Source organism: Polypterus senegalus, chromosome 6 (assembly GCF_016835505.1).
Source record: "Polypterus senegalus isolate Bchr_013 chromosome 6, ASM1683550v1, whole genome shotgun sequence".
Taxonomy (NCBI): Eukaryota; Metazoa; Chordata; class Cladistia; order Polypteriformes; family Polypteridae; genus Polypterus; species Polypterus senegalus.
The window spans coordinates 34133113-34159331 of record NC_053159.1 but is presented as its reverse complement, the minus strand read 5'-3'; the positions used below and the strand labels follow the sequence as shown (position 1 = coordinate 34159331).

At 42.1% G+C, this 26219-nt stretch overlaps 1 long non-coding RNA gene across 1 annotated transcript in view; it reads left to right on the top strand.

Annotated features, from left to right (window-relative positions):
* LOC120530512 overlaps positions 1-26219 on the top strand; it is a 39158-nt gene that overhangs the window by 9101 nt on the left and 3838 nt on the right. The gene's annotated exons all lie outside the window — the stretch shown is intronic.

Here is a 26219-nt window from a genome sequence, read left to right as displayed (position 1 = left end):
TTTCTAACCTGCTGAATCCGAATACAGGGTCACGGGGGTCTGCTGGAGCCAATCCCCGCCAACACAGGGCACAAGGCGGGAACCAATCCTGGGCAGGGTGCCAACCCACCACAGTGTATATAACTAGCAAAATACCCGCGTTTCGCAGCAGAGAAGTAGTGTGTTAAAGAAGTAATGAAAAAGAAAAGGAAACATTTTAATAATAACGTAACATGATTGACACTGTAATTGTGTTGTCATTGTCATGAGTGTTGCTGGCATATATATATATATATATATATATATATATATATATATACACACACATATAAACATATATATATATATATACACATCATATATATATACATATATATATATACATATAGACATATATATATATATATATATATACACACATATATATACACACATATATATACATATATATACATATACATATCTACATATATACTGTATATACAGTGTGAAAAAGTAATTGCCCCCTTGTTAAAAAATAACCTAACTGTGGTGTATCACACCTGAGTTCAATTTCCGTAGCCACCCCCAGGCCTGATTACTGCCACACCTGTTTCAATCAAGAAATCACTTCAATAGGAGCTGCCTGACACAGAGAAGTAGACCAAAAGCACCTCAAAAGCTAGACATCATGCCAAGATCCAAAGAAATTCAGGAACAAATGAGAACAGAAGTAATTGAGATCTATCAGTCTGGTAAAGGTTATAAAGCCATTTCTAAAGCTTTGGGACTCCAGCGAACCACAGTGAGAGCCATTATCCACAAATGGCAAAAACATGGAACAGTGGTGAACCTTCCCAGGAGTGGCTGGCCGACCAAAATTACCCCAAGAGCAGAGACGACTCATCCGAGAGGTCACAAAGACCCCAGGACAACGTCTAAAGAACTGCAGGCCTCACTTGCCTCAATTAAGGTCAGTGTTCACGACTCCACCATAAGAAAGAGACTGGGCAAAACGGCCTGCATGGCAGATTTCCAAGACGCAAACCACTGTTAAGCAAAAGAACATTAGGGCTCGTCTCAATTTTGCTAAGAAACATCTCAATGATTGCCAAGACTTTTGGGAAAATACCTTGTGGACTGATGAGACAAAAGTTGAACTTTTTGGAAGGCAAATGTCCCGTTACATCTGGCGTAAAAGGAACACAGCATTTCAGAAAAAGAACATCATACCAACAGTAAAATATGGTGGTGGCAGTGTGATGGTCTGGGGTTGATTTGTTGCTTCAGGACCTGGAAGGCTTGCTGTGATAGATGGAACCATGAATTCTACTGTCTACCAAAAAATCCTGAAGGAGAATGTCCGGCCATCTGTTTGTCAACTCAAGCTGAAGCGATCTTGGGTGCTGCAACAGGACAATGACCCAAAACACACCAGCAAATCCACCTCTGAATGGCTGAAGAAAAACAAATTGAAGACTTTGGAGTGGCCTAGTCAAAGTCCTGACCTGAATCCAATTGAGATGCTATGGCATGACCTTAAAAAGGCGGTTCATGCTAGAAAACCCTCAAATAAAGCTGAATTACAACAATTCTGCAAAGATGAGTGGGCCAAAATTCCTCCAGAGCGCTGTAAAAGACTCATTGCAAGTTATCGCAAACGCTTGATTGCAGTTATTGCTGCTAAGGGTGGCCCAACCAGTTATTAGGTTCAGGGGGCAATTACTTTTTCACACAGGGCCATGTAGATTTGGATTTTTTTTCTCCCTAAATAATAAAAACCATCATTTAAAAACTGCATTTTGTGTTTACTTGTGTTATATTTGAATAATGGTTAAATGTGTTTGATGATCAGAAACATTTTGTGTGACAAACATTAAAAAGAATAAGAAATCAGGAAGGGGGCAAATAGTTTTTCACACCACTGTATATATCTACATATATATATTAGGGGTGGGACTCGATTAAAAAAATTAATCTAATTAATTAGAGGCTGTGTAATAATTAATCTTGATTAATCGTATGTAATCACACATGAAAATTTGGGCCAAATCACAAATGTTTTTTTTTTTTTTAATTTAAAAGGGTTTTAGTGGGCGACAGAATCAAATAATAGACATGGACATGAATATTGTAAACTGTATTCATTTACTTTTGTGCCCCCTCCCCCAAACATTACTGAAGTAAAAATAAAATAATAAAAAAAACACCTATAGGGGCCAAAATAGAACTTTATTCAAATAAAAGTAAATATATAAATAAATTGTATCATTTATAAATTACAATTGTAGCTCTACTGCAAAAAATACAAACTAAAATTATACTTTAAATAAAACATTTATAATAAATAAAATAAACAATAATAAACTGAAATAAAATCAACACTGTCATCTGCTGGAGCTTTCCAAAGTTCAAAATTTACAAAGGCACACTTCTGCTTTTTCTTGAGGCAAAGTCGTAAATGAGCTCTTCATATGATAAAGCCTTTGCTAATTCAAAGTTGATGCTGACAATTGCCAGACCACTCATGCGCTCTTGTGCCATAGATGAGCGCAAGTACGTTTTGATGAGCTTCATTTTAGAAAAACTTCGCTCAGCAGAGGCAACAGTTACAGGGAGCGTCACTGCTATGCGCAGAGCAATCCAGAGATTTGGGTACATGCACGGGCTTCATCTTGGGTTTTTTTTTCTTTCGTTTCTCGGTGCCGGACTGTTGATGTCTCTTTCCAGGAGCAGGCATATTGTTCAATTACTATCATTTTTGGCCAAATAGGCAGCCGTAACAGAGGTGAGGGCGCGCGCATCATCATGTGTTCTTAGCCTACTCTGCGTTCACCGTAAAATGCAATATATACGTTTATATTTTTGTTTATTTGTATATGTATATTACTAATATTAATTTATTATTATAATATATAAAAATGATTTTTTTTAACAGCTGGGATTGTGCCCCCCTGGGAGTTTGTGCCCTACGCAGACTGTGTATTCTGCATATAGGGAGCGGCGGTACTGTCGATGTACCAAGAAATCATGCACTGACAAAAGTTCCCCTTTGCTTGGAATTGAAAGTGTGATTATATGCGTTATTTTTTTAACGCGTTATGGAGATTATGCATCGAAGCTTCTCAGCTGTGCTTGTGCTAAGAAAGGGAAACATTTTAAAAATAACATAACATGATTCTGTGTTAACCGCATATTTTTTCATACGTCTCAATCCAAGGGGATGCGAGGCTAAAATGATTCGGGAAGCGCGCGTACATACTCAGTGCATCCCCTCTCAGGAATTGAACCTTGGATATTCGCTAGAGGCGATTGCGCCACGGCGTGTGACTTGTCTATTTGAGAGTATGTAGATCGGGGTATATATATATTTTAAAAATAACATAACATGATTGTCAATATACAGTAATTGTTTTGTGAGTGTTGCTGTCATCAAGGATTTGATCATCATTATTTCTTGCAATCAGGTTCGTATTTGGAGGATGTGTTTATTTAATGGTAGCTAAGACCCGGCACTTAAACGTTTCTTTCTCCGTTACAAACTGATCCAAAGTCTCGTTTATACCTCGTGTCTTCTCAGTAAACTTATATGTCGCGAATAACGTCATTCGTCGTAGGCATGACAAACGGCAGCGGGAGTGTGTCTATAAACTTAATGTAAACTTACGATTCACGGCGTGCTTTGTTACCGCAGTAGCTGCACTTATGAATATGCATTGGCCTCGCTTACTGAGTGCAAGGGAAAAAAATAAAATGTAGTCTATAAGTTATTAATAGTAAAACATTAACGTTTTGTTCAGTTTCTTGCTACAGCAATTTTAACTCCGTTACAAAGTGATCCAAAGTCTCGTTTATACCTCGTGTCTTCCCAGTAAACTTGTATCTGGCGAATACCGTCATTCCCCGTAGGCATGACAAACGACAGCGGGAGTGTGTCTATAAACTTAATATAAACTTACAGTTCACACCGTGCTTTGTTTCCGCAGTAGCTGTATGTATGAATATGCTTGTATTTATGAATACGCTTGTATGCATCACTTGCTTCATAATCTTTTTCTGCCTTCTCAATTGTGAAATGGCGTTTTTTGTTCAGCGCTGTTTGGAGGTCTTCCTTGTTCTCTACGTACTTACGTAGGAGGCGTGATGATGTCACACGAAACTCCGCCCCTCACGGCCATCCAGCTCAACTCCATTACATTATATGGAGAAAAATAGGTTCCAGTTATGACCATTACGCATAGAATTTCAAAATGAAACCTGCCCAACTTTTGTAAGTAAGCTGTAAGGAATGAGCCTGCCAAATTTCAGCCTTCTACCCATGGTCCACGGGACCTTGGAGAATTAGTGATGAGTGAGTCAGTAAGTCAGTCAGTCAGTCAGTGAGGGCTTTGCCTTTTATTAGTATAGCTATATAGTATATGATATGGTTCCCTAATATTGCAAGTGATAGTTTTAACAGAATAGCTTCTATTTTATGAAGGCCTGGTGAAATAAATTTATTACTGATTTTTATTTATTAGACTTTGACTCATTTGGTTTTAGATTACTAAATTTGTTTAATTTTATATTACTTAAATGGAGAAAATGCTTTTGCAATGCAAAATTTTTATTAGGTTTTAATATTTTATTCAACACTAGATGGCAGTATTTCACCACATAATAAATTTTCATGTTTTAACTAGGCAGAAATGAAAGGCTCTATATACTAGACAGATGGATTGATAGACAGGAAAGGCACTGTATGACAGACTGACAGACAGATAGACCTGAGATGGGAGCATCTCTTAATCCCACTACTCCATATTGCCAATAAAGTGTCCTGTTCTTTAAACAGTGTAGTCGGTAATCACTAGTGCAGTGCAGTCCGATCTAACTGGCCCTTAGATTCTGGACACTGGACGTAAACTCTGTGGGTCATCACAATAGAGAGGAATGAGAGGGAGGAGATATGCTTGAGGCTGGAGTAACTCTGCTGCCCCCTCTGCTGGTTAAAGTATGAATTGTCTGTAAGATAGGGAACATACCAGAACTTGATGTGTTGTGTGGTTTCTTATTTTCCTCAATACTAGCCCTCCCTGTCTGTTTAAAAAAAGTCAGTGGAGTCAGTTACATGTTAACATACATCCATGTATTTTGTTTTCCCACTTAGAGTGCACAGAGAACTGGAGCCTATTCTGGCAGCACTGAGCACAACTTAAAATGGAATGCCAGTGCAGTCAGTACTCTATTAGATATGTATATATATGGTAGACTCCGATTGCTTCCACATGTCTTTCACTTGTTGTTTAGCTTCCTTTCTGTGCTGCTCTTCTCTACATGTCCTGTCTGTGTGTATGTCTGCCTATATATTTTTCAAAAGGCAGTTTCTCTTACTTGGGATCAATGGGACAGCTACTTAGAAAGTACAGAGTATACTAATGCACAGGCAACACACCATGGCTATGTATGCCTTGAAGATCATCCCAAAGGCTAGATAGATAGAAACTTTATTAATCGCAAAGGAAATTGCAAGGTTGCAGCAGCAGACAAAAAAAAAAGCACAAACATACATTTAGCAAGAAATGTAGTATTTTTAAGTATACTAATTAGGTACAAATACACATTAACAAAAATATCTGTTAATAAATTAACAAAGTGTACATATTTACTAAGTGTAAAGGTATAAGCATTGCACATAAATTACAGTTTCACTGTACAGAATGTCAGTCATGGGCACAATGCATTGCACATACTGTAGAATCACTATGTGTCTGCTTGACCAGCTCAGTACCATTCAACACGCAGAGAACAAGACTACATCAGCTGTGGGGTGACTCATTCTGGAGCCTGATGTCTGAGGGTAGAAATGACCTCACACAGCAGTCCTTGGAGCAGCAGTTGTCTCGGTCTATTACTGAAGGTGCTTCTTTGTTTAGCCAAATCCTCATAGAAGGAATACGAGTCATTGTCCAGGATAGTAAGCAGCTTGATGAGTCACCCCTGTTTTACTACTTCCTCCAGTGAGTCCAGCCTGAGTAGACAAATACATAGATAAGATAGATAGATCCATAAGGTGAATTTTGGTATTAGAAAATTAAGTTTCACTTGCATGTGCTTAGTAGTAGAGCCAGGTCCTGTCTCCTTTCTTGTTTACCCTCTACACAGCTTGCCATCTACGGAAATTTTCAGATGACCCCTGCATCATAGGCTGAATTAATAATGGAGACAAGCGTGAGTACAGGTGGCTTATGGAGGACTTTGTCTTATTGTGCAGGGAGAACCACCTGCAGCTCAGCATCAGCAAGACAAAAGAGCTGGTGGTGGCATGCTAAAGAATCTCTGAGACCAGCCAAAATTTAGGGGAAGGGTGTGAAAATGGTGCAGAGGTACAAGTACCTGGGGGTTCACATTAACAGCAAACTGGACTGGTCTGACAATACAGTGGCTCTGTACATGAAGGGCCAGAGCAGACTGGACTTCCTGAGGAGACTTGGATCTTTTGATGTATGCAGCAAGCTGCTTGAAATGTTTTGTCAGTCCATTGTAGACAGTGTACTGTTCTACACTGTAGTCCCCTGGGAAGCAACTTGTGTTTAAAAGACAATACTTGAACAAACATATCAGGAAAGTCTGCTCCATCACAGTGCTAATGTTTGACACATTGGAAGTGGTTGTGGAAAAGAGAATAGTAGAAAAAATTGGGTGCTATCATGAAAAATCCCCTGCATTCCTTCCAGGAGGCGCTGTCTTGGAGCACTTTTATGGTGTGTTAAGAAGAACTTTGTTTTCAACTAGTAACAGGCAATTCAGTGTTTCCTCTTGGCATCCCAGACTTTTACTCTTTAAATTACTTGTATTTATTTAGCTATTTTCTGAACAATGTATGTTATTTTTTTATCTAGCTATTTTGGCCACCACGGGGTGTACCAGCTCCCTAAACCTAACACAGACTTTATGTTCCGCTGTGAAAATCATTTGTTCCCCAGCACACAGCACAGTACAGCAGTTTCTCTTCTCTGTCTGTCTTCTGCCTCCACTACTCTTCTGGTTAGCTTCAGCTCTCCTCCTTCAGCTCTCCTCCTCCTCCCAACTCTGGCTCCGCAAATGAAATGAGGTGGTCTCTTTTATGCTGCGCCTGGGAGCACTTCTGGTGGCCCATTATCATTATCTGAAAGTGCTCCCAGGTGTGGTGGAAGCCCAAAGTATGGCTCTGCAGCTCCTCCTGGTGGCCCAATTGGTCTGTGCCAAACTCCAACTCCCATGGAGCCCTGTGGGAATCTAAGGTGCCACTAGCAATCCAGAGAAGGCAGTGCCCTGTGCACATCTGCTCCCCTGGTCCTTCCTTTATAATGGCCTCCCGTCGTAGCAATAGAGTAATATGGCATTGAACTCCTGCCCAGTGATATATCTGGTAAGACTTTATTAAAATATATTAAAAGAGCATCATTTAGATTTGCTGGAGATTGTGTTTAACCATAGTGACTGAAGTAGGAAAGAAACTTTTTAGATTTATTGCCATTCTTGCCTTTAGTGCCCAGTAACATTTACTCAATAGTAATAACTAAAAAAAGATTGTTGCTGGGTGAGTGTAGTCTTTGATTATATTTTGGGTATGTTTCCTGACCTGTGATGTATGCAGGACTCCAATGGAGTCCAATTTCAAACCTTCAGTCTTTTTTGCTGTATGAATAACACACTGTAGTTTATTTATTGAGTGAGCATACCATCTGATCCACCTCCCTCTGATATGGCACCTCATCCCCGTCTGTGATCAGGCCGTTCAGGATGCTGGCATCAGCAATTTTACGGATGGGTCACTGGAGGTGCATGAATTGATATATAGAGAGAAAGAGACAGAGAAAATGACGGGAGGCAGAACACAGCCCTGGGGGGAACCTTCAACTCAGGGCCAGGGGCTTAGGCTAATATTTGCCCAGCTTCACTGTGTGATGTCTGTCTTTCAGAAAGTCACCTATCCATAACATAACACTATAAAATACTGCAGCAGTACTGACTTTCTAATACCAAATGTAATTTAACATAACATGACATTCACAAATCCCGCCTCATCTAATTGAGGGTTAGGGAGCACTGAAGACTGCCCATGCAGCATCAGGTTCAAGGCTGGAATCACGTACACTGGCATGAGAAACATGAACTGACCTAGCATGTATAATTTGGGTGTGGGACCACCAAGAGAAAAACCCACATAACACAAAAAGAATTTTCAAATTCTTTACATACACTAATTAGATGCCACAAGGCAGCACTGCTAACAGTTGTGCCACTCTGCTGCCATTTTGACTGTCTTAAATGGATATACTCTATAACGTGCAGAAATAGTAACAACATATGGAAATGATGAACTCCTATTCCAAACCAGCGTTGCTGGGAGTTAGGATTTATATTGGAAGCTCAGGCTGCAAGGCAGAAGCCATCTCTGGAGTTCATTGCTGGTCAGTTCATGGTTTAAGTGTTGAACACTGGGATAGTCCATTAAGAATCTAAGGTAATACTCGAGGTCAAAAAATGGTTCATTACATAATGTAGGTGAGCACTTTAAATAATAAACATGCCTGAAGTGACTGTAAGCACTCAAAGTAAATTTCAATTAGCAGCTTTCAGATTACACACCATTACAAAATGTGCTTCCAATGAAACAATAGTAAAATTACAAAGTCAGTCAGTCATTATCCAGCCCGCAATATCCTAACACAGGGTCATGGGGGTCTGCTGGATCCAATCCCTTCCAGCACAGGGTGCAAGGCAGTAACAAACCCTGGGTAGGGCACCATGCCCAGAGTAAAAAATTACAAAGCACATTTTAAAAAGCATGAGATACATACCACTAATGCATTCTCAATCACCTTATTGCATGTCAGGGCTGTTGAAGGGTTCTGGGCAGAGACTAATCCCAGCAGCATTGACGGCAAGGCAGGTAACAGCTAAGGACATCACTGGATTTCACTTATGCACACAAATACGCTCGATCATTTCAGAATCACCATATAATAAAACATAAAAGCTGTGGGGATAAGGGAGGAAAATGGAAGTACCCTGAGAAACGGCACAGGGAGAACATACAGAGTGTAGACAATGATGGAGAGTGGGAGCTGAATTTTGTCATGCGGATGACAGAGAGGTACCCCACCTCACCTATAATATCCCAACTTTAGCCTCCACTCTTTCATCTATTAGTCAGGTGTTTGACCAAGAGATCTTTCACTGACACTGATCACAGAGAGATCAAACCAGAATTGACTGCACGTGTCATTTATCATTATTCTGCTCAGAGACAGGAAACAGAGAGTACAGAAATCAAGCAGGGTAGGGGATGCAACTTTTTATTCACTTATTGTAAGTCTTAACCATCAACATCCCTAATTCCTAAAATGTATGTAAAGTCAAAGTACATATAGGTGAGCCATTTACAACCCAAATACAACCTGGATGAATAGAAGCACTTCTCGTCAAAGTCTAGACACCAATTATGACCAATGGTCATGTGGTAGGTCTCCTTGCACTACGTAGTGAGCTGACCAGTCTTTCTGGCAGGGTCTCTGGCTACAATAGCTGGGCTGGAACCTAGACCATCAGTTTTCCCAAGTATTTATGACTTTTTTCACACTTCCCTGCACCCACCCTGCAGGTGGCTGATACCCTTTCTATGGTTGTCTCTGACTCCTAGATCAATCCCGTCAAAATCCAAACTTTCATCTTAGATGTTCCATTAGTCAATACTTTACCTGTGACAATATTCTCAGAGGATCTACCTTGTGCTTTAAGACCATCAGCCCATGCTGACCTCAAGCCCCCATCCATCCATCCATCTCTTCTGTTTATCCGAGGTCGGGTCGCGGAGGCAGCAGCTTGAGAAGGGATGCTCAGACTTCCCTCTCCCCGGCCACTTCTTCTAGCTCTTCCGGGGGAATCCCGAGGCGTTCCCCTCCAGACATAGTCCCTCCAGCATGTCCTGGGTCTTACCCGGGGCCTCCTCCCGGTTAGAAGTGCCCAGAACACCTCACCAGGGAGGCATCCAGGAGGCATTCTGATCAGATGCCCGAGCCACCTCATCTGACTCCTCTCGATGCAGAGGAGCAGCGGCTCTACTCTGAGCCCCTCCCAGATGACTGAGCTTCTCACCTTATCTTTAAGGGAAAGCCCAGACACCCTGCGGAGGAAACTCATTTCAGCCGCTTGTATTCGCGATCTCGTTCTTTCGGTCACTACCATAGCTCATGACCATAGGTGAGGGTAGGAACATAGATCGACTGGTAAATTGAGAGCTTTGCCTTACAGCTCAGCTCCTTTTTCACCACGACAGACCGATGCAGAGCCCTCATCACTGCGGATGCCGCACTGATCCGCCTATCGATCTCACTCTCCATTCTTCCCTCACTCGTGAACAAGACCCCGAGATACTTGAACTCCTCCACTTGGGGCAGGATCTCACTTCCAACCCTGAGAGGGCACTCCACCCTTTTCTGGCTGAGGACCATGGTGTCGGATTTGGAGGTGCTGATTCTCATCCCAGCCGCTTCACACTCAGCTGTGAACCGATTCAGAGAGAGCTGAAGATCACGGCCTGATGAAGCAAACAGAACAACATCATATGCAAAAAGCAGTGACCCAATCCTGTGTCCACCAAACCGGACCCCCTCACACCCAACACCCTGGCTGCGCCTAGAAATTCTGTCCACAAAAGTTATGAACAGAATCGGTGACAAAGGGCAGCTCTGGCAGAGTCCAACTCTCACTGGAAACGGGCTCGACTTACTGCCGGCAATGCGGACCAGGCTCTGACACCGGTTGTACAGAGACCGAACAGCTCTTATCAGGGGGTCCGGTACCCCATACTCCCGGAGCACCCCCCACAGGATTCCCCGAGAGACACGGTCAAACGCCTTTTCCAAGTCCACAAAACACATGTAGACTGGTTGGGCAAACTCCCATGCACCCTCCAGGATTCTGTTAAGGGTGTAGAGCTGGTCCACTGTTCTGCGACCAGGATGAAAACCACACTGTTCCTCCTGAATCTGAGGTTCCCTCCTCTCCACAACCCCTGAACAGACTTTTCCAGGGAGGCTGAGGAGTGTGATCCCTCTGTAGTTGAAACACATCCTCCGGTCCCCCTTTTTAAAGAGGGGGATCACCACCCCGGTCTGCCAATCCAGAGGCACTGTCCCCGATGTCCATGCAATGTTGCAGAGACGTGTCAACTAAGACAGTCCTACAACATCCAGAGCCTTGAGGAACTCCGGGCGTATCTCATCCACCCCCGGGGCCCAGCCAACAAGGAGTTTTTTGACCACCTCGGTGACCTCAGTCCCAGAGATGGGGGGGCCCAATTCCGAGTCCCCAGGCTCTGCTTCCTCATTGGAAGGCATGTTAGTGGGATTGAGGAGGTCTTCGAAGTACTCCCCCCACCGACACACAACGTCCCGAGTCGAGGTCAGCAGTGCACCATCCCTACCATGTACAGTGTTGACACTGCACTGCTTCCCCCTCCTGAGATGCCGGATGGTGGACCAGAATCTCCTCGAAGCCATCCGAAAGTCGTTCTCCATGGCCTCCCTAAACTCCTCCCACGCCCAAGTTTTTGCCTCAGCAACCACCAAAGCTGCATTCCGCTTGGCCTGCCGGTACCTATTAGCTGCCTCTAGAGTCCAACAGGACAAAAGGGTCCGGTAGGACTCCTTCTACAGCTTGACGGCAACCCTCACCATGTCCACGTCAGATCGGGGGGGCCATTCCTCCCATTTATACCCTTCCAGGTCTCACTTTCATTGCCCACGTGAGCATTGAAGTCTCCCAGCAGTACGAGGGAGTCCCCAGAAGGTATGCCCTCTAGCACCCCCTCCAGTGACTCCAAAAAGGGTTGGTACTCCAAACTGCCGTTCGGCGCATACGCACAAACAACAGTCAGGAACCGTCCCCCCACCCGAAGGTGGAGGGAGGCCACCCTCTCATCCACCGGTGTCAACCCCAATGAACAGGCTCCAAGTCAGGGTACAATAAGTATGCCCTCACCCGCTCGGCGCCTCTCACTGGGGGCAACTCCAGAGTGGTAGAGAGTCCATCCCCTCTCAAGGAGATTGGTTCCAGAGTCCAAGCTGTGCGTCGAGGTGAGCTCGACTATATCGACCTCGCACACTAGCTCAGGCTCCTTCCCCTTCAGAGAGGTGACATTCCACATCCCAAGAGCCAGCTTCTGTAGCCAAGGTCCCCGCCTTCGGACACCACCCTACTCACACTGCACCCGACCTCCTTGGCCCCTCCTACAGGTAGTGAGCCCATGGGAAGGGGGACCCACATTGCCTCTTCAGGCTGTGCCCGGCCGAGCCCCATGGGTGCAGGCCTGGCCACCAGGCACTCACCATCAAGCCGCAACTCCAGGCCTGGCTCCAGAGGAGGGCCCCGGTGACCCGCATCTGGGCAAGGGAAAACATCGTCCAAGGTTTTTGTTCTTCACAGGAGGTTTGGTTGAACTGCTCTTTTTCTCATCCCTCACCTAGGACCAGGTGACCCTACCAGGGGTATAAAGCCCCAGACAACAGAGCTCCTAGGATCATTGGGACACGCAAACCCCTCCACCACGATAAGGTGGTGGTTCGAGGAGGAGACCTCAAGCCCCCCTCTTTACCATTTCCAGCTAATCATGCCATAAGGCAAGGCAATCCGCACATCTTATAATAGGGTTAATTGTACTTTGTCTAGCAATATAAACTGTCCTATTTATTTCTAGGATATTCTTTTATCACTATTATATTGCATGTCTAATCAATAGATATATAAAATATAGGAAACACACAGCACCTAATTATTCATGGTCTTTTATAGTCCATCACCATATCACCTACACAGACACAGGTGGAATCAGCAAACACCAAATGGACAACAACCCAATTGCAGGATTCAAACTGAGGATCTGTAAGGCAACAGCATAAACACCTATAATCATAAAGCTCCTACAGAAATAAAAAAAGAGTGTAGATTGTAAATAAAAGCTGAAAATGGTATAGCAGGCATATGCATGTCTGACAAAATAAAGACAGACAAGGCCATTATAAAGACTGTAAGAGAGAAAAAGGGTGTGTTTTCATTTTCATATGTAAATGAGGACAGGAGGTTACATTTGAAGACCGACACCAGTTTAGATGTTGCTTTACAAAGCTGCATTAGATCTGGACACCAAAGCTGCCATGTGTAGAAAGCCCCAGTCACTTCCTTTAATCTTGTTGGCCATCATAAAGCTAGAGGTAGAAGCAGTGCTGCAATGCCACCTGCTGGTGACCTTATTACATGCACATTTGATATGAGCTGCGACAAGGGTTGGCACAGTGTCACCTGTAGAAGCTTCAGAAATACTACTACTACTAATAATAAGAGATTTTATTTATATAGCACCTTTCCCATGCTAGAGGGAGCGACTTTCTAAAGTGGTAGTTTTGAAGGCTTTTTCCTGTTTCTATGTTGTTTATCAATAACTGCAACGTGTGATCCTGTTTGGAATTGTGAATTTGTATGTTTCTAATGGTATGGTCTGAGAATGGAGCTATTTTAAGTGGCATGATAGCAAATAAAAAATGTGAAAGGCACTATATTGAGTTAAAAGTGAAAAAGAACAGTAGTCATGGAGGAAGACTAACTGTGTTTGGTAGCAACACTGCTGTGCCCACTGTTCAGTATGGCTCCCTGTCCTTAGTGGGTGGATTTCAATGTTGCTGCCCATGTGGATTCAGGTGTTTCTTTAGACTCCTCCAGGACCTTCTGGTGTGATCTTACTTTCTTCTATGTCCTGCTTGAAGCCATTGTCCACTACAAGTATCTGTTTACTAAGTAAGAAGCACTAAGTGCCATCAAGAAACAAAAGGTAAAGTTCAAAGTGGCATTTGTTTCTGTTTGGTAAACAGGGAACTTTTGGCATCTGTGGACGTGAATTCACTTTGACAGCACTGCCACACATCTGGACTTCATTGTGTTGCGAGTTCACTAAGATCTCATTGTTTCTTTTTTCTTATCAAAACAATGGCTTCAGATTAGAGATGAGCGCTGCTGCTGGCATGCTGCTGTGCCACCTGCACAATGCAGCTGCGAGGGACACACGGCCGCCTTGTGTATGGCTCCGAGTCTTAATCACCACATTCAATTCTTCTTGAGACATTGTTGATGCTTCTGGCATTCCTTGATTTTTAATAAAACATGAACAAAGGATTTGAAAGATATATTTTAATATAATTGCTTAGTGGGGCAGCTCAGTGTCTCAGTGATTAGCACTGCTGCCTTTTTGTGTCCTAGGTTAGAATTCCTTCCCAGTCTGTATGGATTCTTCAGGCTCCCCCAAGTCTGTGTAGCTTTCTCTCCGGGTCATTTGTTTGTCCTCCCACTTCCAGGAGATGTTACAGTTAGGCTAAAATAGCAAAATTGACCTTGTTAATATGTGTGCGCCAATTGGTCTGGCACTCTCTACCTTATTCCCAAAGCAACCGGATTAGGCAATCGCTCTCTGTGAACCCAATCTCATTGAGTAGATTAGAATATGGTGGGACAGATCATGTCAGGCAACATAACCTTACTGCACAGAGCACCATAGTAAGCATGACCACAAAGTAGTAGAGAACATTAGGGACATTAGATAGATAGACAGATAGAATGTTATTTGTCCCTGGGGGAAGTTTGTTTTTTACAGTAGATCTTTACATAAATACATACAGAAAGGTATATATATATATAATATAGGTAAAATTCCGTTACAACGCACTCCCAGTGACCTAAAAAATATTTCGGTGTAATGAAAATTTCGTTGTATTGAGATTTTGTATTTGTTACTATAGTGCTTTCTTTGCAATTATTTCAATAGCTTCTTTCGTATTAATTTTCTCCTGCCTACAAGTTATGCTGATGAGAATTTTTCCTCAGCATTTCCTTGCCATAATACACTTTCAGGGTGTGAATGATGCCCAAATCCAATGGCTGAAGCACTGCTGTGCAATTGGGTGGGAGGAATTCAACATGAACATTATCTAAATGTGTAAGCATGTTGTGGGCAGCGCAGTTATCAATCAGGAGCAGAATCATCGTTTTCTTCTTCATATTGTGAGGTTTCTGAACTCTTTTCAGACCCCCCCCCCATACTCCCCACCCAATGGGAATGACATGCTGAAGTGCATCCCGAAGCACGATTGCAGTGTCTGTGTAAGATTGTTTGTCTGTTGCTGGAGCAGGGCAATAGGAGGCTCACATTGCTGCAGTGAAGCGCCACAGAAGCAAATCATAATTTATTGTAGCGTGATCTGCCACTCTGCTATATACAGACACTGCAGTCAGGCAGGTTCGTGGCCAGGTCAGTGACCAAGTAATCCTGTTATCTGCATTTACAATTTACGTGCTACTAACCTTGCATCACCCATCGAGATTTTTTCTGTTTACTTTGGCGTAGAGACGCAGCATAGCTGTGAACCTGCTGTTGTCCCATACAGACGCGGAGATCACAGTTCGGGACGCTCTTCAGTGTGCGGTCTAGTTGGGGTAAGTCCCAAGAGAGTTTACAAACCTCACATTTTCTTGAATGTGTGCCGCATTAATAGGAATGTTTCTTGAATGAGCATCACTGAACCACATAAAAACTGCTTTTTCGACATCTTCAAATGCAGCAGTTCATATATGTTTGAAACCTGAGATTTTTTTTTCCTTTTTTAATGTCTTTCAAGAAAGTTGACAGTGTCGATGGTGAAATTCCAAATTCACTGGCAACATCCAACCATCCATTGTCCAACCAGCTGAATCCAAACACAGGGTCACCGGTGGTCTGCTGGAGCCAATCCCAGCCAACACAGGGCACAAGGCAGGAACCAATCCTGGGCAGGGTGCCAACCCACTGCAGGACACACACAAACACACCTACACACCAAGCACACACTAGGGCCAACTTACAATCGCCAATCCACCTAACCTGCATGTCTTTGGACTGGACTGGAGACAGGAGTGCCCGGAGGAAACCCATGCAGACACGGGGAGAACATGCAAACTCCACGCAGGGAGGACCCGGGAAGGTCTCCTAATTGCGAGGCAGCAGCGCTACCACTGCGCCACCATGCCCACTGGCAACATCTTTTTCCTTTTGGCTACTTTAAAAAAATTTAAGTTTTTTTTTTTAATATGAACTGTTATCATTTTTTCGTGTCTGCCCTTTCTATAGGACAATGACAATAAGTTAAATTCCAATGGATGTTTTTCAAATGTTGACGAGCAATAAGCCTAAGGTATAACTGAAAACCGTAGGAAACAAAAAGGGGAAAAAAAAAAAACAGTACAAGGAAAGTTTTGAAAAAAGAAAAAACAAATTACAGTGTTTCTGTTTGGGGATCGTTGTGCACAACTGAGCTGCGGCCACAGAACTAACTGCTCTGTGGATGATTCACTCAGGCATTTCAAGGTCTTTTGGGCACTTCGTTGTAATGAAAGTATCTGCTGAATGTACTTTGTAGTAACGAGAAAATGTCTGACTTGGCAGTCACAGTATGGTGTCATGCAGACTTATTTATTGCTCTTGGTATAAAGGACTTGGTATAAAGCATTGCTTGACAGACTTCTGCTGAATTATTTGTTAGCTAAAAGTCCTAAGTGTTAGTGTGTCAGAGAGAGGATGCACAGCATTGTACATAATGGCACTTAGTTTTGTTTTAATTTTGACCTTTTCTACGACCTCCAGGGGAGACCAGAGTGTGCTCCATAACTGAGCCTGCCCTTTTAATTAGCTTGTTAATTTGGTGGGCCTCTCTTGAAGTGATGTTACCAGCCCAGCATACCACAGCATACAAAATCTCACTGGTCATCATAGATTTATAGAAGATGTGAAGGATGTCACTTTCCTCATTAAAGGTATGAAGTCTTCTCAGATATAAGAGTCTGCTCTGCCCTTTCTTATGTAGTTCCTCTGTTTTCTGAGACCAGTCCCACCTGTTATTAATGTGGACCCCCAAGTACTTGTAGGAGTGGACTACCTCTACATCCTCTCCTTGAATGGTGACCAGACATATAGGATCTTTAGTGTGGCGACTGTCAATAACCAGTTCCTTGGTTTTGCTGATCTTAAGTTGCAGGTTCTTTGTACCAAGAATCAAAGTTCTCCACCTGACTCCTCTACTCTGTCTCATTCTCCTTATCAATACACCCCATAAGTGCAGAATCATCTGAGAATTTCTGCAAGTGACGTGACCTGGTATTATATTTATAGTCTGGGGTGTACAGAGTGAAGAGAAAAGGAGACCTCACTGTTCTTTGTGGTGCTCCAGTGTTGCTCACATGCATATCAGAAACACAGACCTTGAGTCTCACAAACTGTGGTCTGCCTGACAGATAGTCCATTATCGAAGACACCACAGGCTCATCCACCTCCATATCTCTCAGCTTACCCTTTAACAGGAATGGCTGGATGGCATTGAAGGCACTGTAGAAATCAAAACAAACATAATCCTCACAGTGTTGCAAGCTTTGTCCAGGTGAGAATAAGCCTTGTGGAGCAGGCAGATAATCGCATCCTCCACTCCTCCACTCCAGTCTTTGATAGGCAAACTGCAGTGGGTCCAGGTTGTCTACCACAAGAGGACTCATATAGTTCAGGACCAGTCTCTCAAAGGTTTTCATCATGTGAGACGTAAGTGCCACCAGTCTGTAGTCATTAGGTGAGAAGGCACCTGCCTTCTTTAGAACAGAAACAATAGAACTTTCTGGAGCCTTAGTAACAGACTGAACAGGTGACAGAGGACACCAGAAAGTTGGTTAGCGCAGGCTTTAAGAATTTGAGGACAGACTCCATCTGGTCCTTCAGCTTTTCCTGTGTGAAGCTTCCTTAGTTGTCTCTTACTTGGTCTTCAGTTGTAGACAGCCCATGCTTATGGTTAGAGGTGGACTCGTCAATGGCCATTCCGGTTGACGTGATAGGAGTTTCTGATATTGTAGTCATGCTTTGAGGAAATGGATGTGATCACTTTTTGTTCAAGTTGCAGGCACCCACAGATGTCTTCTCATTTCAGCTGTATACATATAGGCCATTTCAGAGGTTTTGAGCAGATTTAACTTTGGGTAACTTAGTTTAGAAGGTGGATAGAAAGTTTCAATTAGATGTATTTTGCAAGTCACTGTTTAGCAAATGTACATTTGGGCACCATGACAACCTCATGTCTTGTGCACAGGTCTATATCAGCTTTGCATATCTGTACTCTGCCATTTCCCGCATTCTTCTTTGTAAAACTGTTCAGGTTCTTTCAAGATCGTATGATGATTGTGAGTGAACAACTTTTGTCAAGTCCAGCCAGAAATTCTCAATTTGATTAATACCTTGGTCTCTGTCTCAGCCACTACAAGACATTAGTGATGTTTTTTAAGGTATTCTTGTGAAGCGTTTGCTTCATACTTGGAGCTACTGTCTTGGAAAAAAGTTTTCTAAGGCTTGGGTTTCTTGCAGACTGCATTAGTTTTCCTTATGGATTTCCCAGTATTTTACTGCATTCATTATACCCTCCACACTCACAAACCTGCCATAGCCTGCTGCAGAAAAGCATCCCCAAAGTAGCAGGCTTCATGGTGGAGTCATTCTGTTTTTGATAATGTACACTGAAGAAGGGCATTGATTCTAATAGACAAAAAAGCTCAATTTTGGTCTCATCAGACCACAGAACCTTTTACCAGCTGTCTTCAGCATCTCCCGTGTGCCTTCTGCTGAGATGTCATATATATATGTGTGTGTGTGTGTGTGTATTGTGAAGAGGGGGACTGAACGCACCCCTAGAAGACACGGACACTCCTCCAAAAACCCCGTTTAAACTCTGATACAATGGGAATAAATACAGTTTACTTCCTCTTTGTTTCCTTACTTGCTGGACTGATGCTGTTGCTCTGTCGCGTCATATGTTTCTCGCGCGGCGCTTCACATACTTAAAAGCCTGAACAGCACCTGTCCTTTTTGGCTCTTTACTTTGTCCCTCTCTTCCTCCAGACATCCTCTGCTCCTGTTGGGGGTCCCGCTCCTGACACGCAACCCTATGATGAGGAAGATGTTTTTGCATTCTTTTAATTGAGAGATGGAACTGTCACCTCTGTCTTCACCTGGATTTCTTTTTACTTTGGAAAGGGACATATGTTCATTTGAAGTGTTTGAATAGTTCCTGTCTCTACAATCTCCTGTGTTTCTGGCCAAATCTGTGACCCAAGTGTGACAAGATATATTATCATGGATGGCCGGGACCCTTGCCCGGCAAAGACATCTCTGCCTTGGAAGGACCGGGGGAGCAAGTATGGGCAGAGCATCACCTCTCCCAGAACGCCAGATGGCAGGCACCCTGGATGGCAGTGGTACCTCGGACTCCTGCAGTGCTTCATGGGAACTGGAGTTCGTTACAGACCTTTTGGGATCTGGGGGCACTGGTAGGGCGCAGCTAGCTGTGCTGCAACTATTCCTGAGTCCATGTGGGCGGTTTTTCCGCCACACCCGGAAGTGCTGCCGGAAGTAGGTCAACGAGCCCCTGAAAAGGACTAGAAGAATGTGCTTTGGGGACTGTGTTGTGTGCTTGTGGGAATGGGGAAGACGTTCCACTCGAGTGAAGAATAAATAAGAACATTTATGTTTTTATCAGTGCCTCCCATGTCTGCCTGTGTCTGGTTAAGTGCTGATATAGTGCCATCTGCTGTCACTATATAATATATAATATAATATAATATATAACATTTTTTTTAACAGTGGCGTTCTCTTTGTCATTCTTGCATTATGCCGAGACTCATGAACCACTCAGGCAACAGTTGTCAACAACAGTCTGTGTAATCTTAGTAACTTGTAACTCCTTCAGCTATCACAGGTCTCCTGTGGCCACCCTCACTAGTCTTCTCCTTGCACGATCACTCAGCTTTTGTGGATTTCCTGCTCTAGGAAGGGTTACAGCTGTACCACACTCTTTCCATTTCTTAATGATTGATTTCACTGGACTCCAAGTGATATTCAGTGACTGTGATATTTTATTGTGTCCATCCCCAGGCTTGTGCTTTTCCATCATCTTTTTATGGAGTTTCTTGAAACATTCTTTTGTCTTCATCGTGTAGGTTAGGTCACCATAATGACTCGCCACAAGCAGGACCTTCCAGATAAGGTGTATTTAAGCTACAATCAATTGAAACACCAGACAGATGATCTCCATTGAATGAATTATGTGACTTTTAAAACCAAATGGCTGCACCAGTGATGATTTAGGGATGTCATATTAAAGGGGGAGAATACTTACATAATTGATTATTTTGTGTTTTATATTTGTAATTAATTAGACTACTTTGCAGAGATCTGCTTTTGCTTTGACATTGAAGATTCTTTTTCTTTAGATCAGTGTCAAGAAGACACATTGTAGTGAAAAGTCAAGCAAAATGACACCTTTTATTGGCTAACTAAAAAGATTACAATATGCAAGCTTTCGTGGCAACTCAGGCCCCTTCTTCAGGCAAGATGTGACACATTTAAATCCACTGTGATTCAATGTTTTATAACAAGAAAATGTAAGAATTTCCAAAGGGGAATGCTTTTTGTAGAGCCTTAAAGTCCTATAACTGCAAAATTCCTGTAAAGACTGAACTATGGGTAGCTTGGTGGTTAGTACTGCTACTTCATGGGTTCAACATCCTGGCTTTAAATGCCACATCAGGTTACTGTCCTTATGGCACTTACACGTTCAACACACATCTGTGTGGGCTTTCCCTTGGTTATCTAGTTTTCCTCCCACTTTTCCTAAGGTTTGCAGTTTAGGATAACTGGTGATTCTTTCATCCCCACTTTATTTAAAAATAAAACATGTTAACAGAATAAACTAAATCCACCAAATAGGATTAACGTAGCATTCTTCAAAATCAATCCAAAAAAAGAAATCACCATTCAAAACCCAAAAAGAGTGATGTGAATACAGAGCCCCTTCTGAAATAGTTCTTTGTTTATGATAAAATAACAAGTAGAGTAAGAAAGTTAAGGAATTGTATTATCGGGTTCTTGCCATGTTTTGAAATGAATACCTGGTGATCCTGAATTACTGTGTGTGTGTGTTTGTGTGTAGGTCAGTGGGAGTGTGGCAGACGGCTGAGGCCTTTACTCCGCTGGGATACCTTTGTAATGGAAGGGCCAGGAGAGTGAACACAGACAGGGCATTATTTTCCCTAGAGCTTTAGATGGCAACCCCTGTGGGTTGCAGCAGTGCCTCAGACTTGCACAGGGCTCCATGGGTGTAAGGGGTTGGCACATCCCTGTTGGGTTCTGCAGGTGCCACCAGGGGGTGGTGCAGGGACTAGAGAGCACTTCTTTGTTGGGCTTCCAAACCACGTTAATGGGCCACTGGAAGTACTCCCGGATGCAGGAATAAAGGAGCCCGCTGCCACAGCTTGAGGAGCCAGAGTATGGAGGGAGAGAACGACGCTTGTGGGAAAAGGAGTGAAGGCAGAAAGAGAAATTACTTTATTGTGAATATTGTGCTTTGTAATTGTCCTGAGAAGTTGGGAAATGAGGGAAGCCAAAATAAAAAAATGTGTTGTGCTGAACTTGTGTCCTGTGCCTGTCTGTGTTGGGTTTGGGTAGTTGGTGTGCCTCCTGCAAGCCACAGTGACCTATTATGGATGGGTGTCATTTCTATGCCTTGTGCTCATTGCTGCCAGGATTGAGTCCAGCACCACATGACCCTGGATTTGACACTCCTACTGTATGTTATGGTTCATCTACAGTGTTGGTATGCTATCTTTGTTAACTGATGTAGAAGATAGCTTACTTAATGTAAAACACTGGTGTAACAAAAGCCTCCACACAGGCATAAACATTTGGAAGTGTGTGGACAGTGCTGGATTAGCCATATAAGCAAAGTAAGCACATGCTTAGGGCATCAAGGGTAAAGGGGGCACCACAGAAATCTTCCATGGCCAAATTTATCACATAAATTCTTAAATTGATTAAATTTATAGCCATTTTCAAAATTTAATGGAAAATGAATAATGCCTCCCTGTACTGTCACTGTTCGTAGACGGCGCCGTATACAGTGCGTTCTGCATACTGGTGCCATCTACGATGGGGAATTCCCGTTTCATGATGATTCCCTTAAATGCCATGTTATGTCAAAATATTGTGAAAATAATTCGATTCAAAATAATATGTTTTTATATTATTAAATAATAGTTAAAAGTTGATTAAAAATTATTATTGTTGTGTTTCATGAATTATCTATTATTTAACTTAAAATAAATTACTAGTGATTAGAAAGTGTTATTTTCTGTTTTAAACAAAAACAAAAAATCGTTCCAGTTTGAGGAAAAAATATGTAAAAGTATTAAAAGTACTTTGTATTATGTAAAAGTGAAAATCGTACAGCTGATTACTATTGGATAAAATTGTTTATAACTTTTTTATTAATAAAGATTTATTAACAAAATTTTCACAAACTATTCTTCAAATCTTGTACTAAGAATATGTGTAAGTAGATTTGCTTAATTGACACAAAAGCCATAAATAAATTAAATAATCAAAATGGTAAATCTACGGTTTTCATGTCAACATTTTAAAAAAACCTTTAAAATCGACGGCAAATGTTAAAATTTGTAAAATTTCGGATGCCATTTTCTCTTGAAATAATGATAAAAACGCGATCAGATCTTTATCGAAAAGCAGTGCTGCACAAAATACATTTTTAAATCAATTTTGGGGTTAAAGTCAATTTCTACAGGTTTTGGCAGGAGATTGGATAATTTGTAGTCCTTAGAATAATGGCAGATAAAATTAATTTGTAGCCATTTAAGCCACTTTGTAGTGTCACACACGTGCGCTTCGGAGGCAGTCAACAAGCCCAGAGGTGAGTGATTTATCGACGGATAGGTGGTTGTGTGACGGTATTAATGCCTCTATCTCTGATCTTTCAGAAGTAAAGAAGATAAATAACTCACACTCACCACCAGCAATAACACTTTCGGAAAATGGCTCCTCAACATCACTTCTGGTTTCCTTTGATGATGTCACTTCCGGCTCATGACGATGACGTCACTCCCGGTCCCATAACAATAGCATCACTTCTGGTCCAATCTTGATGACGTCACTTCCGGTTTCCGAGGATAAAATCACGTCCGGTACTTCCTCGATGACATCACTTCCTGTCATACCTCATATCCTGTAGCCATTTTCTACTTCTGTATAAAAGCCACTCTTTGAACACCATCTTGTGTCGAATGTCTGATCTCTTGAAAAGTTATTTGACCATTTATATTGCAACCCAAGCAATATACAGGGCAATTCCCCAAACCTTTGACGTTGTATTGTCAACTTTTATTACGGTAGTCACTTTAAGACCTAATACACCCTTAAATATGAGATGTAAAAAATTTCAAAAAAGCTGAAACAAAATCTGCACTAATTGATATTTTGGAATTTGGTTGGTTTCATCAAAAACTAGATGTTTTCTTAAAAATTTTGCTCCTAGTCTCATTTTGATACGACAATTTTCACGACCCCTAAATACTATAACAATTAAAGTCATTCGGTTTACGACATGGAGGCGGCAGTTTTGCAGTTTTTAATGCATTATAACTGCTCTAAGCATTACATTGCCGTATGACTTTAACTGTCATGAATTTTTACCATTTTTATTATTTAATTTATTTATGGCTTTTGCATTCATTATGTAGGAAATCTTTTACACACATTCTTAATATAAGGTTTAAAGAATATTCTGTGAAAATTTTGTAACTAAATCTTTCTTAGTAATAAAGTTATCAATAATTTTATCCAATAGTAATCAGCTGTACGATTTTCACTTTTACATAATGTAGTTTACGGATAATTCTTTTTTCTACTTACTGCCTAGAATTTATACAGTCCTTCATACGGCACTTGTCAGTTCCCCCACCTTAAAAGCACATGATTCAGCATCAGCAGTAAGCTGGGAATTAAAATGTCTGTATTATTCAGTTTATGAAATGCGTAACTGTTTTGAATGCCACATAATAATTCAAATAACATATTCTGGATGCCTTATCTCAATTATGCATAGAAGCAGATGTGTTACGTAAGATTGATTATGATGATCTAATCAAGGAGTTTGCAAGGAAAAAAGTAGGAGTAAATTATTTAGATAAAAAAAAAATGAAGCATACAAAAATAAGTATTATTTTCCTTCTTACTATAAGTATGTTTTGTTTAATTTCGAATTTTCGATAATAAAATGAAATTTTATTTTTTAGTTTGTTATTGTTTTAATATTTTGAATTACTAATGTAAGGGGGCACCAAAATTACTTAGTGCTTAGGGCATGTAAGGGTCTTAATCTGGCACTGTGGGTGGACATATCTCTGTATGAGTCAAAGTGATTTAATTTTATCTACATGCAAGTGTCTGGATCTTCATGTGGTGCTAACTGCACTCTGATATTTAATTTTACTGCATCAATTGTATCAGAGGAGTGCAAGCAGGCTGACAATCATAGATGATGAGAACTGTTTATATGCCATTTGAATGTCACCATGGGATTGCGCCACTTGTGAATTATGTATTAAATATGTTTGATACAAAAGGTCATGTGTTTTGCCTTTCAGAGGAACACAAATGTGCTGAGTGTTATTAGAGACAGACACAGCTGAACTTTTAACATGCTATGATATTCTCAAACCTGCTTCATCCAAATTTTGGGGTCAGAACTTGAAAGCATCTGCAAAAGTAAGCAACCAACTCCAGACAGGGCACCAGTTCATCACTGGGCTCACTCTTTCACACACCCATACAGACACTCCTGTGGGGTCACTTGTAGGTCTATGATATTATACCACTCCTCATGACCCTTTAACCCTTCCCAAGACTGATACCCAGAGTAGCAAATAAAAGGAAAAGATTAACAAATGATCCAGGGCACCAGTGCCCAGCACCAATTCCTTCTAGCCACAAAAAGAAGTGCAGAGCACACCAGAAGAAGCAAATGTAAGAACGGAAATATTGTAAATATTGAAAATTACACAGGACACTGAATCAACTATTTACAAAATGCTGCACTGCGCAAGGCAGGGACAAATCCCGGGCAGGGCGCCAGCCCACCGCAGGGCACACACACACACACACCCACACATCAAGCACTCACTCGGGACAATTTAGGATCGCCAATGCACCTAACCTGCATGTCTTTGGACTGTGGGAGGAAACCGGAGCACCCGGAGGAAACCCACGCAGACACGGAAAGAACATGCAAACTCAGTGAACCCAGGTCTCCTTAGCTCCCTGCATGGAGTTTGCCTGTTTGTCTGTGTGGGCTTCTTCCGGGTGTTCCGGTTTCCTCCCACAGTCCAAAGACATGCAGGCTAGGTGCACTGGCGATCCTAAATTGTCCCTAGTGTGTGCTTGGTGTGTGTCTGTGCCCTGCGGTGGACTGGCGCCCTGCGCCCTGTGCTGCCTGGGATTGGCTCCAGCAGACCCCCATGACCCTGTGTTCAGATATAGCAGGTTGAATACTGGATGGATTACGGTATTTGAGGGTGCCTCTTTCTCTTGCACGATTTAGCTCAAAAACTAATCAGTACATTGTCATCTCATAACAGCCTTAAGTTTCAAGTTTGGTATTTTTCCATCCAGCCATTTTAGCTTTAGACTATCCTCAAGAAACTGTAACACACACACACATACAGACAGACACAAACCCATCATTGAGATATTGATGTTTTCAGTATCCGGGGACTCTAAAAGGTCGAGATTCGTCGAAAACTAGAGATCAAAATTTTTGACAAATTTAAAGCTTTCATTCCTCCCTGTAGACAATAGGTTATGATGGGGGAGGGCACAAAGCAAAAATTGTAAAACAAAGGTGTTTCGCTTCTACCATATCTGTAAACATTTTCTTGCATTAATTCTGCATGCATCTGACTGTTGTTTAGTATAGGGTGGGCCACGGAAAAGTAGCCCGCCTCCGGCGATAGTATGACAAGATGAATGAGCAAGTGGATTGTTTTTATTCACTTACCCACAAATTACAACAGATGCTGAAAGTAGGCCCGTTCACGTCTATGCACCTTTGGGCACTTCGGCGCATGTTGGCTTGCAGATCCTCAACAGTGATGCTGCACATAGTATTCGTGATGTTTTCCTTGAGTTCATCCAGGGTATGTGGATTGCTGCCGTACATTTTCTGCTTTAAATTTCCCCACAGATAAAAGTAACATGTGGACAAGTCCGGGGAATGTGGTGGACATATCCTCTTGCCCATAGTTCACTCCTCTGTAAACAGTTCATGAGCCCACGCCAG